This window comes from Pseudopipra pipra, chromosome 13 (genome assembly GCF_036250125.1).
Source record: "Pseudopipra pipra isolate bDixPip1 chromosome 13, bDixPip1.hap1, whole genome shotgun sequence".
In the NCBI taxonomy this organism is placed as follows: Eukaryota; Metazoa; Chordata; class Aves; order Passeriformes; family Pipridae; genus Pseudopipra; species Pseudopipra pipra.
Genome location: NC_087561.1, coordinates 16,987,263 through 17,002,101, shown reverse-complemented (window position 1 = coordinate 17,002,101; position 14,839 = coordinate 16,987,263). Strand labels below are relative to the sequence as shown.

At 47.6% G+C, this 14,839-nt stretch overlaps 1 protein-coding gene and 1 long non-coding RNA gene across 2 annotated transcripts in view; both read left to right on the top strand.

Annotated features, from left to right (window-relative positions):
- Positions 1-14,839, top strand: part of SH3BGRL (SH3 domain binding glutamate rich protein like) — a 31,084-nt gene that overhangs the window by 197 nt on the left and 16,048 nt on the right. The window lies entirely within an intron of this gene.
- Positions 4-7,337, top strand: LOC135421560 (uncharacterized). The gene is made up of 2 exons (XR_010434076.1): positions 4-6,315; positions 7,215-7,337. It is a non-coding gene; the product is annotated as an uncharacterized LOC135421560 (long non-coding RNA).

The following is a 14,839-nucleotide window of genomic DNA, read 5'->3' as shown; positions in this document are numbered from 1 at the left end:
AGCGGCGCCCCCGGGGAGCCGGTGCCGGGCGGGGGGCGCTGGGGGAGGCCGGGGCAGCCGCGGTCCCCTCACGGCTCCCGGCGCGGCGCGGGCGGAGCTGCGGCTGCCGCCGAGGGAAAGCGGCGTCTCCTCCGTGATTCGCACCCCTCGCCCTGCGCTGGGAAGGCAGAGCCTCCAGTATTTGGGGTTTTTTTTGTTGTTGTTGTTCTTAAAGTTCGATTCTAAATGTGTCGCCCATCGTTGGGTTTGGATGAGTTCATTCCTCGTGGGTGGTGGCGGGCGTGTGGCCGCTGTCCCGGGAGCTGCCGGTTCTTGCCGTGTGGGAACACCGGGTTTCGCTTCTCGTGCCTCCAGTGTCTTGTAGGCAGACCTCGGACCGTGTTTTTCAAAAGAAAAATAAGCAAATAGACAGAAATACTGGGGGAGTTGCCTACGTTCAGGTGTAGCTCAGTGTCCTCCGGATCGTCTGGTTTCTGTGAGATCGTTTTGATCTGTGAGAGATGCTCCAAGGCTGAAATCCAGGGGATTTGGTCACACTTGGTATGGATGTGCTGGAGCACTACAAAATGCCAGAGACTCGGGAAATGCCAGCTATCGCAGTTAATGATCAGTGACTTTTACTGGGAGGAGATAAAGAGACCGAGCTGTCTGTGTGATGACCGTTCCCTGTCACAGACTCTCTGCTTCAGGTGCAGGTCCCCAAACTTTGCGATTGTGATGTGCAGAAGATAGAAACAAACTGTCACTGAATTCTCCTTCTCTGCCTGAGCGCAGCCACTGATCAATGGTCTTCAGCGGATGAAATACCAGTTGGTAGCTTGTGGCCATGGGGCACAGATGGCAAAGGAGGCTGTGCCTCAAGTATCCCTGCTGTCCCTCCCTTCCCGGGTCATCTTTGTTAATCTCGATGTCAGTGCCGTGCTGGTGCTGCTGTTGAAAAGCAGATACCTGTCTGATGCTGCTCTGGAGAGGGTCTTGAAATCCCGAGTAGTTCATTCATAAAAGGGATCCAGAGGGATTTCTGGGGGATTCATACAGAATGATCATCTGGAAGAAAAGAAGCAGTCATTAGCAGATTGAAAAAGTAATTCTTTCTTTCTAATGCAGCTGTTAATAGGTTTCAAGTTGACTGCTTCAGTTGCTATAGATTTTTATCGGTGCTCTCTTCATGGCACCTATTGATTTCTGTCTGTGTGGTGATACTGAGCTCTGGGGTGCACTCACTGATCTCAATCCTGACTGTGTTTTCACGGTTTTAAATGAAGTTTTTAATTATTAGCTGAGAGATTTCTGTGGTGCTGCCTTGTCCTTGTGTGGGCTGTACATGTTACAAGGCTCCAGTCTGACTAACTGCTGCTTTTTAGGCTCCTTTGTGCATCCCTGACTGTGGAATTTGAATGTAGCGTTGGTGTAGTCTGTTTTGGGGGAATTTGACTGTAATGTGCACATAATTGCCAGTTTTATGACGTGTATATATATTTTTTTATATACTCATGCCTGTGTCTGAAGCTGGAACAGCTCAAGTGATGTTGTGGTAATGAGCAGGACTTGCACATTTCTTGGTTTCCTCTGTGCACTGAGGGTGTTTCTGTTGGCAGGGACCAGCCAGCACCTCACAGGGTGATGTTTTCTTTCCAGTATAAGAATTTTAATCGATGTTTCAACCTAAAGTAAGACAGAGAGGCACCTCTTTGAAGGGAAATGTGCTCCATGGGAATGAGTTGGTTTTATGGGTCTTAAACTGTTGGTGAGACCGGCTTTGCTTGGAGGGCCAGAGGAGCCTTTCCTGTGCTGAATTTGAAATAACTCACTCCAGGAATGGAAAATCCACATCAGAGGAGGCTGCTACTGAGAGATGGAACAGAGACAAGGCTGTTTGCAGCAAAGGGACTGAACTGGGTAACATCAACCCTGGAAGGGCTCTCTCTCCTGCTCAGTCAGCTTTGTACTGTCAGTGAAGCCCGGCAAAGTGTTAATTTGGGGTTTAAAGGCTAATTTGGCTGAGTAGAAGCAAACCAGAAATAAGTATCAAATCTCCTCCTTCCTGCCCTGTTTCTGCAAGCTGGAGAAGCTTTTGTGAGACTGGAAAGCATCGTCTCCCACTGAAGGGAAAAGGGTTGGGACTGCTTCACACCTCACACCCTGGGGCTGTGAGTCTTGGAAGGTGCCCAAATTTTGTGGTCTGTTATTGGCAAAGTCCTGCTTTGTTATGTGGTATAATCTGCCACAGTATATAAAATGTTGCCCCAAGGAACTGTTCTCCATAATGTTTATGTTCAGTAGGGTGTATCACTGAGGAAAAAATACTGTGTGAAGCTCATGTCTAAGCAAAGGCATTTTATGAGTGTGTTTCAAGGGATTTCTAGTGAAGTGTGTGTTGTCTGGCCTTTCATTTGAATTTCAGCCCACAATATGATGGTTACAGCACCAGTTTCCTGCTGTTTGCAAGTCTTACATGGGAAGTTGCCCCTTCTCTTTAATCTTTCTCAATGTGGGTGTTGCACTGCTGAGTTGTGGGCCGGGCAGTGGCACCTGGGCATTGAAGATGAGGTGAGGACACCCAGTGTGGGAATATGCATGTGGAGCTCCTGTCCAGGAGCCTACAATGGAAGCGAACAGTGTTCCTTAGTGTTGGAGGCTCTGGACATAAATGACAGAAGCAAATGCCCCAAGTGTTGCAGGAGCAGGGACTGTCCAGGCTATTCAAATCCTCCAAGAGGCAAAAGGAGGAGAGGCCTAAGAGTCATTAGACTCTTGCTTCGGGAAGAAAAGGATACAAGGAGGGAAGAAGCTGAATGGCACAAGTCCAGTCTGTGATTTTCTCCATAGGATTTCGGTATTTTGTTGGTTTTTGGGTAAGACATTGCCCAGCCTTCCTGCAGCACCAGAATCCCTTTCTTCCTGGAGGCAGCTGGACTGCCAGGTTTATTGATCTCCCGTGGAAGGGAGCCAGCTGTTTGAATTCTTCTCAGTTTTACAAGTGTGCATTTGTTGCCAGCAACTGCACCGGGTCTTGACTACGGACTTTGTCCAAGAGAATTGTGTTTGTTCATCCCCCATCCCCTTGCAAGCTCCAGGAGTGTGGATGAGGAAAACTGGAGGCTGGAAGCAAAGTGCCAGCACTACAGATGGTGGGCTGAGCTCTCCCCTGTGCCACTGCCAGTGCTGTGGGCTGTGGAAAATGCCACATCAAACCTCTGGTGTCCAGACACTCCTCAGAGCCAGGCACTTCATCTTGGTGATTTTGTGATGTTTCCATGTCTCCAGGCTCTCCCCCCTCCCTTGTTTTGATGGCTGCGTGGGTGGTTTTCCTTCCTCGCCTCCTGCTGCGGCTGCAGACAAGGCAAGGAGAAGAGATGATCTCCAGAGTGCCTTGTTACACAGACTTGCTGCTCTTTAGGGCTGGTTTTAGAGAGGAAAGGAAATTTTAGTTTATGTTTTCATTCACACAGTTAAAGATGTGGGGGGTTCATGTTTTTCTTGTATTGTTTTCTTGCTTGGGAAAGGGTTTAGGTCTTCTCCCCACCCACCAGGAAGTGAAGAGGAAAGTGGCCTGTGGTCAGGGGAGTGAACACTTGCTCACAATTACTCTCCTCTTTTCCCTCATAACCCAGTAAGGCAATGGTGGACTTGCTGGTGCTGCTGGGGATATACAGCCAGTGGCAAGAGCTTCCTACAGCATTCCAGGGGAGAACAGCTCTGGAGAAGAGCAGCTGGAAACAAGCAGTATGTAACCACCAGCTCTTGTCCCTGCTCAGCGACTCAGGGCTTTGGGAGGGCTGGCGAAGCCGCTTCGTCCTGCTGAAGTGTGAATGCCAGGGAAGTAATACATGGAGAGACGGAGACTGTATGAAAAAAATTCTGTCTTGCATTGAAATCCCTCAAGGGCCGTTTCCCTCAGCTTATCACAATAAATGCACACCTTGCCACCCTAAGGTAGAATGAGCAGAGTCTGTGTGGTTCCTGTTTGTGTCGCTTGTCTGCTGTGAGGTTTCACGGAATCAGAGAAGCGCTCGGGTCGGAACAGACCTCGGAGGTGCTGGGCTGTGGCAGGAGGTGGCTCTGAGGGCATCTCAGGGTGTCTCTGTGCCCGCAGCTGTGCCCAGTGTGCATCACAAGTGTCTCTGCTCTGCTGCCACGTTCCCCGTGGCTGTCCCGGCCGGATGTGTGTGCTCACGGCGGTCACAGCTCGTGAACTTCCTTCGGCTGCCTGGCAGGGCAGCTCCTGTGGGGAGAGAACACCGAGAGGAATCTTTGGTAAACAGTCTTGTAATGGGATGCAAGTTTAGGTAAACCCACATATTGTGGGGAAAATAAGCTGCATCTGTAGTTCTAAAAACAGTCTCTCCCTGTTTGTTTTGGTGATACTCAGCTCATGCCGGTAATAAACCGGGGGTGAAGACTTGACTTGTTAGGCTTGGTATTGATTTTAAGCCCCTCTGTTGTGGAAACATAATATGTGAGAAGGACTTTTCTGGATGCCCAGTGTTCACCAAACTGGATTTCTCTCAATCAAATGGTAGGAATTGTTCTCATAGAACTCTCAGGGTGGAAGACAAAATTCATAACACGGGTTGAGCTCGGATGTGTTCCATCTGCCTCCTGGGTTGTTTTTTGCTAAAATCATTGTTCCAAACTCTAGATAAGTCAAATATTTTTCTTGAAATATTGCATTCAAATTTTTAATGGAGCCAGAGATTAAATTGGCTGCAGTTGTTGCAATAGTTTCAATATATCAAAATAGAAAACACTCTACTGTGCTTAAATAAAACCAGTTTTCTGACAGCAGGAGAAAGATGGAAAATTACACTTCCACAGTTAAGGCTAGGAAAGGCTTTTGGCTGAGAATTTCTATACATTGTATATGCAGGTTGGGCAGTGTTTATTCTGAGGTGGTGCATCAGGATTATGTCTCTGCTTGAGGAGAAAAGGCAGATTTTGGGGAGAAGGTGGATGTTGTCAGCCTGGGCTGGCTTTCCTTGAACTCTGATCTGCAGCATGTTCTGAGACATCATCCACAAAGTGTCATGTCAGGGCTGAGCACTTGGGGGCTTGAAATAAATATTTATAAAGTTGAGCAAGGAACTTTGCTTGTCCTGAGGCAATAAAGTTACACTCAGAAAATTCCTACAGAAGTCAGTGAATTGGCATGTGTGTAACGAGCAGAGGGTGCCAAAACTAAGAGTCTCTACAAGGTTATTCTTACTCCTCCCAGAAAAGAAGGAACTGGGGAGACAGGAGACAAATGGAGCTACACAAACATTGATAGAATTCAGCTGTTCAAGCTCAAAACAGAACTAAAATTTTCCCCTGTATGTTCAAAAAGAAGGACTAAGGATGTGTTGTTGCTGTAGCCAAGGGAGGTGAGCTCTGCCTTATGTCCCCTTTGTGCTCCCCAACCCTGGAACTGCTGATCTCAGTTCCTGGCACTGATCAGGAAAACCTGAACCAAATCCCCAGCTCATATCAATATTCTGCTATTCAGGAATGTTTCTGCTCAAACGTGAACATTTGGTGTTAATGCCATTTGTTTAACCTCAGCTGTATTCAGGGGAGACCTTTGGTTTATGATTAAATTTAAAGTGCTTTTGTTTGGTCAGATATTTAATCAAGCCTGAAAGAGTTTTAATTGTAATATTTATCTACTGTTATTTGTCCCAGAAAAAAAAGCCTCAGTCCAGGAGCACGTCCTTCCCAGGGCAGCACCTCCAGCTCACTGTTTTTGACATTCAGGAGGCAGGAGGGTGACTGAGCCTGAAGGCACCAGAAGACAGTGTGAAGGGTCAGCATCCAACTGGCCTGACTGAGTTAGTGCTGTCCGGATACAGCTCAGGTTGTCTTTACATCCTGACTTACAACTCCTTCCTGGACTTATTTCCCCTGTGAGACGTGATGGGATGATTTATTTCTTTAATTAAGTCTCTGCAGTGCAGCTTTACTGGGGCTGTTTCTGTGCACGGATCAGCCTCTCTGGAAGTTCTAAAGGCGCTGGGGTGTGAAATGGTGACTGGTACCTGTTGTTTGATTGCTGGGGGGTTGGAGTGAGGAGAGGAACCAGAGGCAGCTGTGCTTAACCAAGGATCTCAGGGAAATGTGGGAGCTGTGAGCTGCCTTCCAGGACAAATGGATGTTATTCTTTTCTAGGCTTTTTCCCAGAGGATGCTTGGACAGAGACAGAGCAGGGAGGAGAATCAATGCACTGTCAGAGGAGAAAGCTGAGCCTCACACCTGAGCTGCCTGCAGCATAGGAGTGAGGGTGATCCCTTAAGAGTGAATCCCTGGACTTCTAGAAAGTTTCAGACAAGCTTTGGCCAGGTTAAAAATCTTTTTTCATAACAAAACTGCTGTGGGATAAGAGGAAAGGATTATTTATTTTCTTTTTGACTTATGTAATTAATTACACATCAGTTGCATAAAACAAATAGCAGTCAAGATTTGGGAATGTATCAGCTGCTTTTGCAATATGCAGAAGTTACAAGGAGGTTCCCACAGAACTCTAAGCAATCCCAGTGCCAGAAGAGCCTGCTGTAGCTGTTCCAGTTGGGAAACTAGTAAGAAACAGTCATTGTCCTGTGTAATCAGGTTTAAACTGCTACTGTTTAGCAGAGAGGTTTTGGAGCTGCACGAGGTAATTCTACAAAAATACCATATTTGTGGCCATAAAAAGCAAACAGAATGTCAGGAACTCTTAGGATTGGAAAGGACAAAAGAAAAAAAAAAAACAAACAAACCACTGTATAAAAGTGTGGTGAGTCTGTATCTTTAGAAGGCTGGAATTTTTGCTTTTAAATGATCTATAAAAGTGAGAAAAGGGAAGAAAGCGGGGTGAGGTGATCACTGTGGGAGGAACAACCCAATAAGGTAGAATTTGTGGATGATAATTAGCTGTGGCTGCCCCATCCCTGGAAATGTTCAAGGCCAGGCTGGATAGGGCTTGGAGTAACCTGGGATAGTGGAAGCTGTCCCTGCCCATGGCAGGGGGTGGAACCAGATGAGTTTTAAGGTCCCTTCCAACTAGTCCATGATTCTGTTAATTCTGCAGTTGATAAAGAAAGAACTGAAAAAGTCTGAAACATGATAACAGCAAATGAAGCATGGGAGAACAAACAGGAAGGGATTATTCATAAATTTCCCCAGTGGAACAACTGGGGTAGAACAAGTGAGAGTGGCAGGTGGCAGGTTCAGAATAAATGAAATACTTTGTTTGCCAACAGGGATTTAATGGAGAAACTCCCTGCCCGAGGACGTGGTGTGGAGCAGACTGTGCACAGGCTGGAGAAGCAGTGAGACAAATTAAGAGGAAAGTCTATTAAGGGCTATTAAACATAATTACTACACCTCTGACTCAAAAGTGTGTATTATTGGAGTCTGGGAAGAAAGCATGATGTGGTGTAGCTCTCTGTGCTCAGTCTGTTGGTGTGCTCTTCCTTGGGATCTGTGACCAGGGGAGACAGGATACGAGTGTTGGATCCAACCCAGCAGAGCTTTCTTCTGTTCTTGGATGAAATTGGCTCTGCTCCCAAAATTATGTTAACAGTTTGCATTTAAAAAATTAATTCCATGTTGTCCAGGAAGAATGTTTGGTGTAAAGGAATGTATGTGTGTGTTTGGGATGTGCTGGTTTGGTTTTAATTTGGGGGTGATTACAGATACCTGCAATTGTAGAGGTATTAGAAGGCTCTGGACATTTTGGTGTAACCGGAAAGTTCTTCTGAAATGCAAACAGGTTCTGTCTCTGTTTTATATTCAATGTGACTGAAATCTTCCCTCTCTGCTTTGCAAACTGTGAGGGGCTGTCAGAGACTGTAGATATGAGAGGAACTTTTAGCTGTGGTCCTCTCTCTTATCCTGAGCTGGAAGGGATCCCCAAGGATCACCAGTCCAACCGCTGGCCCTGCACAGACACCCCAACAATCCCCCCTGTCCCTGAGAGCGTTGTCCAAACCCTCCTGGAGCTCTGGCAGCCTTGGGGCCGTGGCCACTGCCCTGGGGAGCCTGGGCAGTGCCCAAACACCTCTGGGGGAAGAACCTTTTCCCAATAAAACCAGAGCCTGGGGGAAAGCAGGAGTTAATGCCAGTTCTCTTGGTTTCCTGTGAACCACTGCAGGAGCTGAGGATGTGGCTGTGAGAAATGTTGTGTGAAGCCATTTGTCATTCAGTAGCTGCTCAGAACTTTCTGTTGGCAGATAAACATTGAGATCTCAAGGTTTGGAGAATGAGTAAGACTTTGCACAGGGAAACCTTGCCATTAGCTCCTCTGTTTTACATGGAATGAAGTGCACTGTGGGATTGGGATATTAGTGACTGGGACAGTGGGCATGGAACAAGCTCTGCCAGGTCACAGCCAGCATCTTGTTTGGGTTGGGTGTGACTGGGAAAAGGTTTCCATTAATCAAAGCTGAAATGTCACTGTTTTCCTGGGCTCCTGGGCAGACAGGGAGATGGGAATGAGAGCACACAGGAGCAAACATGGCTGTTCTTCGTGTGTCTCAGCAGTTCTCACCTACAAAACAAGCATTTGGTGAGAGAAACAGGTGATTCCAAGACCAACAGGATTTTGCAGATGCTGGCAAACATCACATTTCGGGGGTGTCTCCCTAAATGTTCAGGGAGGTGTATCAGACACCACTCCTGCCTCAGGCATAAGTCAGAATCAACTGGAAAAGCCTGCTGGAAACAGCAAAAAGGAAGCCTCTGGGAAAAATAATCATAGTTTTCACATAAAGCCACGTTTTTTGAGAATAGTGGTTTCCAGGCAGGTTTAAGCAGCACATCTGTATCCACCTCATGGGATCAATCTCTGGCTGTGCTTATGTCACTGGGAGTTTTGCCATGGACTACAGCAGGACAAGACTTTATTCCTTAGGAAATACTTAATGCTGCTTATCCAAGACATTCCTGTGCACATGTTGCAAATGTATTTGGCCAGAGCAGCAGCTGCAGAACAACTGGCAGAGTGGGAGAGGAGCAGAATAACCCCGTGAATGGATTAAAAATACATCCCAAAACATTCTCACTGGATGTGGATAGAAATGTAGTTCAAGTGGAGCTGATTTATGGACAATAGATGTTTGGGGTTTTTCCCTAGGCAGGAAATACAATATATGTGAATAGAAATACAGAGGGTCAGGTTTGCAAATTTCCTTGTTAGTGACCTGATAATCCTGATTAAGAACTGGAAATTCGACCCTGTGATGCAGAGAAACAAGTCCCACGGTTCTGGTGGCTCAGTCTGTGGAACTTTGTGCTTGAGCACTCTTGCTCTGAATTTCTGTTCCAGTGTACCAGGAGGTCACTGGGAGAGCCTCCCTTCACCCACAGAGGGCTGAGGTTTGCTGTGCATGCTGTGGAAAGATCAAAGGAAATCCATAAAGCTAACTTGGGGAATGTTCTGCCCAGGAATTTATACGTGTATAAACTGAGGAGAAGCTGGACAGACATCTGCATCTTCCACAGAATGATCTGAGACCAAAATTAGGCTTGGAAGGTGTTAGGAGACCCATCACCTCACAGTGCCAGCCACTGAGTTGCAGAGTGTCTGGAGGTCGTGGCTCCAAGGCATGGGCAGCATCTGGAATAGTGCTCTTGGGCTGGGGTGAAGGTGGCACTTCCCTTTGGGATGCAGTGGGTGAGAACAGCTGGTTGATGGGAATGACCTTAATGAGTCGGAAAATGCTCCATTTTGTTAATTCCTATGAAGACTGACTTTAAGGTGCCTCCTGAGAAGTCCTGAGAGCAAACCCCCAGGCACTGGCCTTCCTGGCTACAACAAAAAATTGGCCAACTTCTGTATTGCTTCAGCTGCCCAGAGGATCAGAAACTGCAGTGTGGCCAGCTCTTGTGAGAAGAATTTATCTCCTCCTCTTGAAGACACAGTTTCTGGAGTTACAATATTTTGTCCAAGTAAAATAAAGAAGGATCTGGGGCCTCCAGGGTGATTTGCACTTGAAATGTTACCCAAGGTAGTTACCTGGCTGGTCAGAAACCTGCTACCCATACACACTGTGCTCTGCTGAACCTTTCCTCTCTACTCTCCAGGATGATTTTGGTGCTATTTCAGTACAGCCTGACTTTTCCTGGAAAGAGCAGGAAAACTTGTATTAAATCCCTAGCTTTTTCTCTTCCTTTGTATTACGACATGTATGCATTTTATGCATTTTAGTTCAGGAAAAAAGCTTTTTCTCTTCAAAAAATTCATTGGTTTAGTTTTAGAATAGCAGTCAGCAAAAAGACTCCTTTGTTAAGTAATACCTGTGGTATAGGAGTTCCTCAAAGATAAAAAGCAACACGCATCAGAAGCACCTGGATCCCTGAGGTCATGTTATATTTCTTTTTAAAGCAGTTTTTTATTTAAAGAATAAATGCCTGGCAGTATAAAGGCAGTGAAACAGCAATTAATGCTGTAAACTTTTAGTCTTGTTGGTTAATTTAGCTCTGTGTGCTAAACCATACAGGAAATAAACCTTCCTTTTATTGCAAACCACAGGGGCCTCCTGCAACACTGTCTGTGCTTTTAACTCCTTTTCTAACCAGAGTTCACCTCATCACACAAACAAAACCAAACCTGTTTTCCCTCTGCTCTCTCTGTGCCGTGCAGGGCCAGCAGAAATCCACAGGCTCTGGAAAATAATTACAGGAGCAGCTGTTTCAATAAACAGCCCAAACTGCAGTCCTGGGGGTGTTATCTCAGGCTGGTTTCTCCAGGAAATATTATCCCAGTGCTGGGCAGACGTGGAGGGTGAAGTCTGAGGGGGCACCAAGGTGTGACCTGTGCAGTTTGTGCCAGTTTTCACAGGGTGGAGTTGCGTGGACCTGTCCTGGAGTTTCCATGAGGCTGAAGATAAAGGAGGAATAATTCTTCTGGCTCTCAGAAAGAGACTGCCTGAAAAAAACAGATTCACAACCTGACAACAGGGATGAGATCCAGACTTTCAGTTTTCAAAGCTTCTAGAACAAGCAGTCAGGTGGTCAGTGGCACCCTCGGTGTCTTTCCCCCTGTTTTTCTCAGCCACACTGAAAACTTCCGAGTATTTAGGAATATGTCATGTTCCAGAGTTTTCTGTACTCGTGATACCGAGCCTGATTATCTTGCTGGAGATCAGTCTTCTGTGGGGTGAATTGCTTTATAGTTGGTGTGTAAAGCCTGGCTGTGGGGCTGGGCTGTGGGGTTTGTAGAAACAGCACGAAATGATCCCTGAAAGTAAACAAGCAATGATTTGAAAAAATAGTTATTCCTGCTGACTAACAGCCTAAGAAAGGAGGCTCTGAGAGGTGAAGGGAAAATTGTTCAAGGAGTCTGTGACAGAATTAGCTTGGACTTAAGGACTTTTTTCTTTATTTCCACATAGCAAAAGCTCCTCTTTCCCTGACTTGTGTCTCAGGTAAGAGAGTACAGGGAGATGCTGAGGCTGGGGAGACCCCAGGAATGCACTGAACAGTTGTGCCAGGAGAAGGGGCTGTTGCTGGAGCTCCCTCTGCTCAGCTCCTCTCAGAGGTGCCCACTGAACATCCCAGGCCTGAAGGAGAAGGTGAGCACAACTTCCCCTTCCATCATGGCTATCCTGGCCAGCACTGCCTGGAAAAGGGGACATGGAGTGGTCCAGGAGAGCCCAAGTGCAGGCTGAAGGGTGGGAATGCTCCCAGGTCCTGCCACTCTCACCTCTGTACTGATCAGGAGTTGTTAGTTCGATACTGGGCTTTGGGAGGAGCAGATCTGTTTGTTTTTATTTAACCAAGCACAGAGTTTGGATGCTGTGAGACTTCCAGGGAAACTCAGCCTGCCAAGCTCCACGTCTGCTGCAGAAAACAACTGTGTGTAATAAATGAAGAGCTGCTATTCTGCTGCTGCCTGTGCTTTGTTAGCGGATAACCGGGATAATGGAGCCTGTATTCCGCAGGAGGAAGCTTGCTCTGTGTTGGTTTTGGAGCAGACAAGCAGTTTTCAGGCTTGTGAAAGGCAAATGCCACACGACTGACTTAGAAAACTGCCAAGGGTCAATTTATTTAGTGTTGTAATGGTGGTGTTTTGCTCTGGATGGTGCCAGTTCCGGGTGCTGTGATGGTTTGGGGACGGTGTCAATGCACGTGGTTAAAGCTGTGGTTTGCTATACATCAGTTGTTTCTTTACATCCTCATCTAAGGGAAGAGAAGGGGAAGCTTAGGTCTGGAAGCTTCATTTTGCAAGATACACTTATTCTGGATAACTTCAGTAGTCCCAAAAAACCCTAAAAATAATCCGGATCTGGGAATATTTGCACACAGGTCCTTCCTGCTGCTGAGTGAAGCAAAGGCCTGAGGCAGGAATGGCCTGAGGCCATGGTTTGATCCATGATTTCAGTCCTTATTGCTGCTGGGAGAGGCAATGACTCTTCTGGCTCTTTGTTCCCTTTCCTTGAGATGGGACAAGAATTCTCAGCACAGTCAGCACAGTGAGGGGGTTGGGACCCCCAGAACAGCACTGCTGTGTGACTGGGAGAGCTTCCCCAGCTCTGACCTCCACGGAGCCCTGCCAGGGCTGGCACCGATCTCTGCTCTCTGTGACCAGGGACAGGACCCAGGGAATGGCCTCAAGTTGTGTCAGGGCAGGGTTAGGGTGGATCTCAGGAAAAGGTCCTTCCCCCAGAGGGTGGTTGGGCACTGAACAGGCTCCCCAGGGCAGTGGCCACGGCCCCAAGGCTGCCAGAGCTCCAGGAGGGTTTGGACAACGCTCTCAGGGACAGGGGGGGGATTGTTGGGGTGTCCTGGGCAGGGCCCAGGGGTTGGACTGGATGATCCTTGGGAGTCCCTTCCAGCTCAGGAGATTCTGTGCTTCTGTGATTCTAAGAAGAGGTGAATCCATGCTCAGGGACAGGCCTTTGGAGTTCATGGAAAAGGTCTCTGTCCATAACCCTGATTTATGCAGGTTGAATGTGTACAGTCCCAGTGCCGAGCTGTGCCTCCCCCACGGCCTCTCCTGAAGCCTGGGCAGAGCCCTTACAGGAGGATGGGCAGGCTTTGGATGCTGGAGAGCTCTGGGTGGAGCAGTTTGGAGCTGCTGCCAGACAGTGCCCAGAGACTCCCCAGAGACTCAGGCTGCTTCCAGTGCAAAGTTCATCCTTAATCAAACACAGCTCCTGGTGGGGCTGTTTGCAGGGATCACATGGAGGGAAGGGAGACTCCTGCTGCTGCCTCTGCTCCCAGGCCTGCTGTCTCTGCTCCTAGGGCTGCTGTCCTTGCTCTCAGAGCTGCAGGGCCTGGAGCCCAGTGGGAACAGAGTGAAGCAGGAATCAGGACATCCCTCGTGTTTCCAATCAAGCCTTCCTTGGGCGAGGGGACAGGTGTGTCAGCCTGACACCTCTCCAGGTCTGGAATACTCCTCCCAGTGTTCAGCACTTGGAAGCTTCATGTTCATTCACTTTTTTATTGTGTTCAGGCTCTTTGGTTATCCACAAAAAGGGAGATCTGGTGCCTCTGCCAGTGACAGCTCTGGTTCTGCCAGCCCCTTCCGGTGGCTTTTGGGTTTTAACTCCTTTTCCTGCTGGGAATCTTGTGTTCCATGTGCATGGAAGTGCAGTGTAAAAAAGGCTCACAGCCAACCCATAAGCAAACATCTCTGGTTTTTTGGCTGATGATGGAATGAAATTTTAGATGTTAAAATCTTGCATTAAAATCCCTGCAGATGGAAGTTTTGGCTGTGTGGGGATTGTTTGATTTGAAATCCAGGCAAATAATCCCACTGGGCATTGCTGTCCCTTTTTACAGAACTTTAAAAAAAAAGGAAAAAAGGAAGAGAAGATCCCAAAGAAAGAAAAAAACAGTCTCTGGATGTGCAGAGAGTCTGTTTTTGGGGAAGTGGTCTTTGAACAGGCCATGGCTGTGGGGAAGAACGTTGACTCGGCAGTGGTGACCCTCCTGAAGCACTTGACAGAAGCATCTGCAGCAGAGTGGAGGGATGGTTCAGCTCTGGTTGGGCTGAGGACACATGTCCTGACTGAAGGCAGGGGGCATCTGATCTGCACAGCCCCCCAGAGCTCTGGGGAGTTTGTGCTTGAGGCTGAGCTGGGCTCTTGAGCAAAGCAACTGGGTGCTGCCAGTGTGTTCCAGGAGCCTGGGCAGGCCAGGGAATGGGGAGTGAGCAACTGAAAAAGTGTTGGGGAGCAGCCAGGAAGGAGGAGAGTTAAAGGGGAATGCTCTGTCACCCTCCTTCTCATAGAATCATGGAATATTCTGAGTTGGGAGGGACCCACAAGGATCATCCAGTCCAACTCCTGGTCCTGCCCAGGACACCCCAACAATCCCACCTTGTCCAAATGCTCCTTGAGCTCCGGCAGCCGTGGGGCCATGACCACTGCCCTGGGGAGCCTGTTCAGTGCCCAACCACCTCTTCCCTGCAGCCAAAAGAGAGAAAGATCTTCTTCTGAATTTGGTGCTTCAGTAGGAAAAGAGGTGTGGTTTCAGCTGACACAGAACCATTTTCATGTACTGGAACAAAATGTGAAGTTTATTAAATGGTACTTTCACACCCAGTCTTCAGGTGTTGCCGATGATAAGATGTTCTGTGCTAGAATCCTGGTGGCACCACAATAGTCCTTGACAAGCAGGTGTTAAAGGATGAATGGATTCACCCCCACACACTCTCCCAGCACTTGGGTATTGTTTGTTAAGAGCAGAATTTGACTGAAGCTGTGATAATACGTTGATTCTTAAGGTGCCTTCATAGAAAGTAAACCTAAAACACATTAAAAAGTCATCAGGGCTTTGTTAGGCAGTGCTGCTGCTGTTTGCCAGAAGCTGGGGAGATATAAATAAGGAAATGTTACTTGTCCTCCTACTTGACTAATGGGTAAAGGAATCTGCTTTT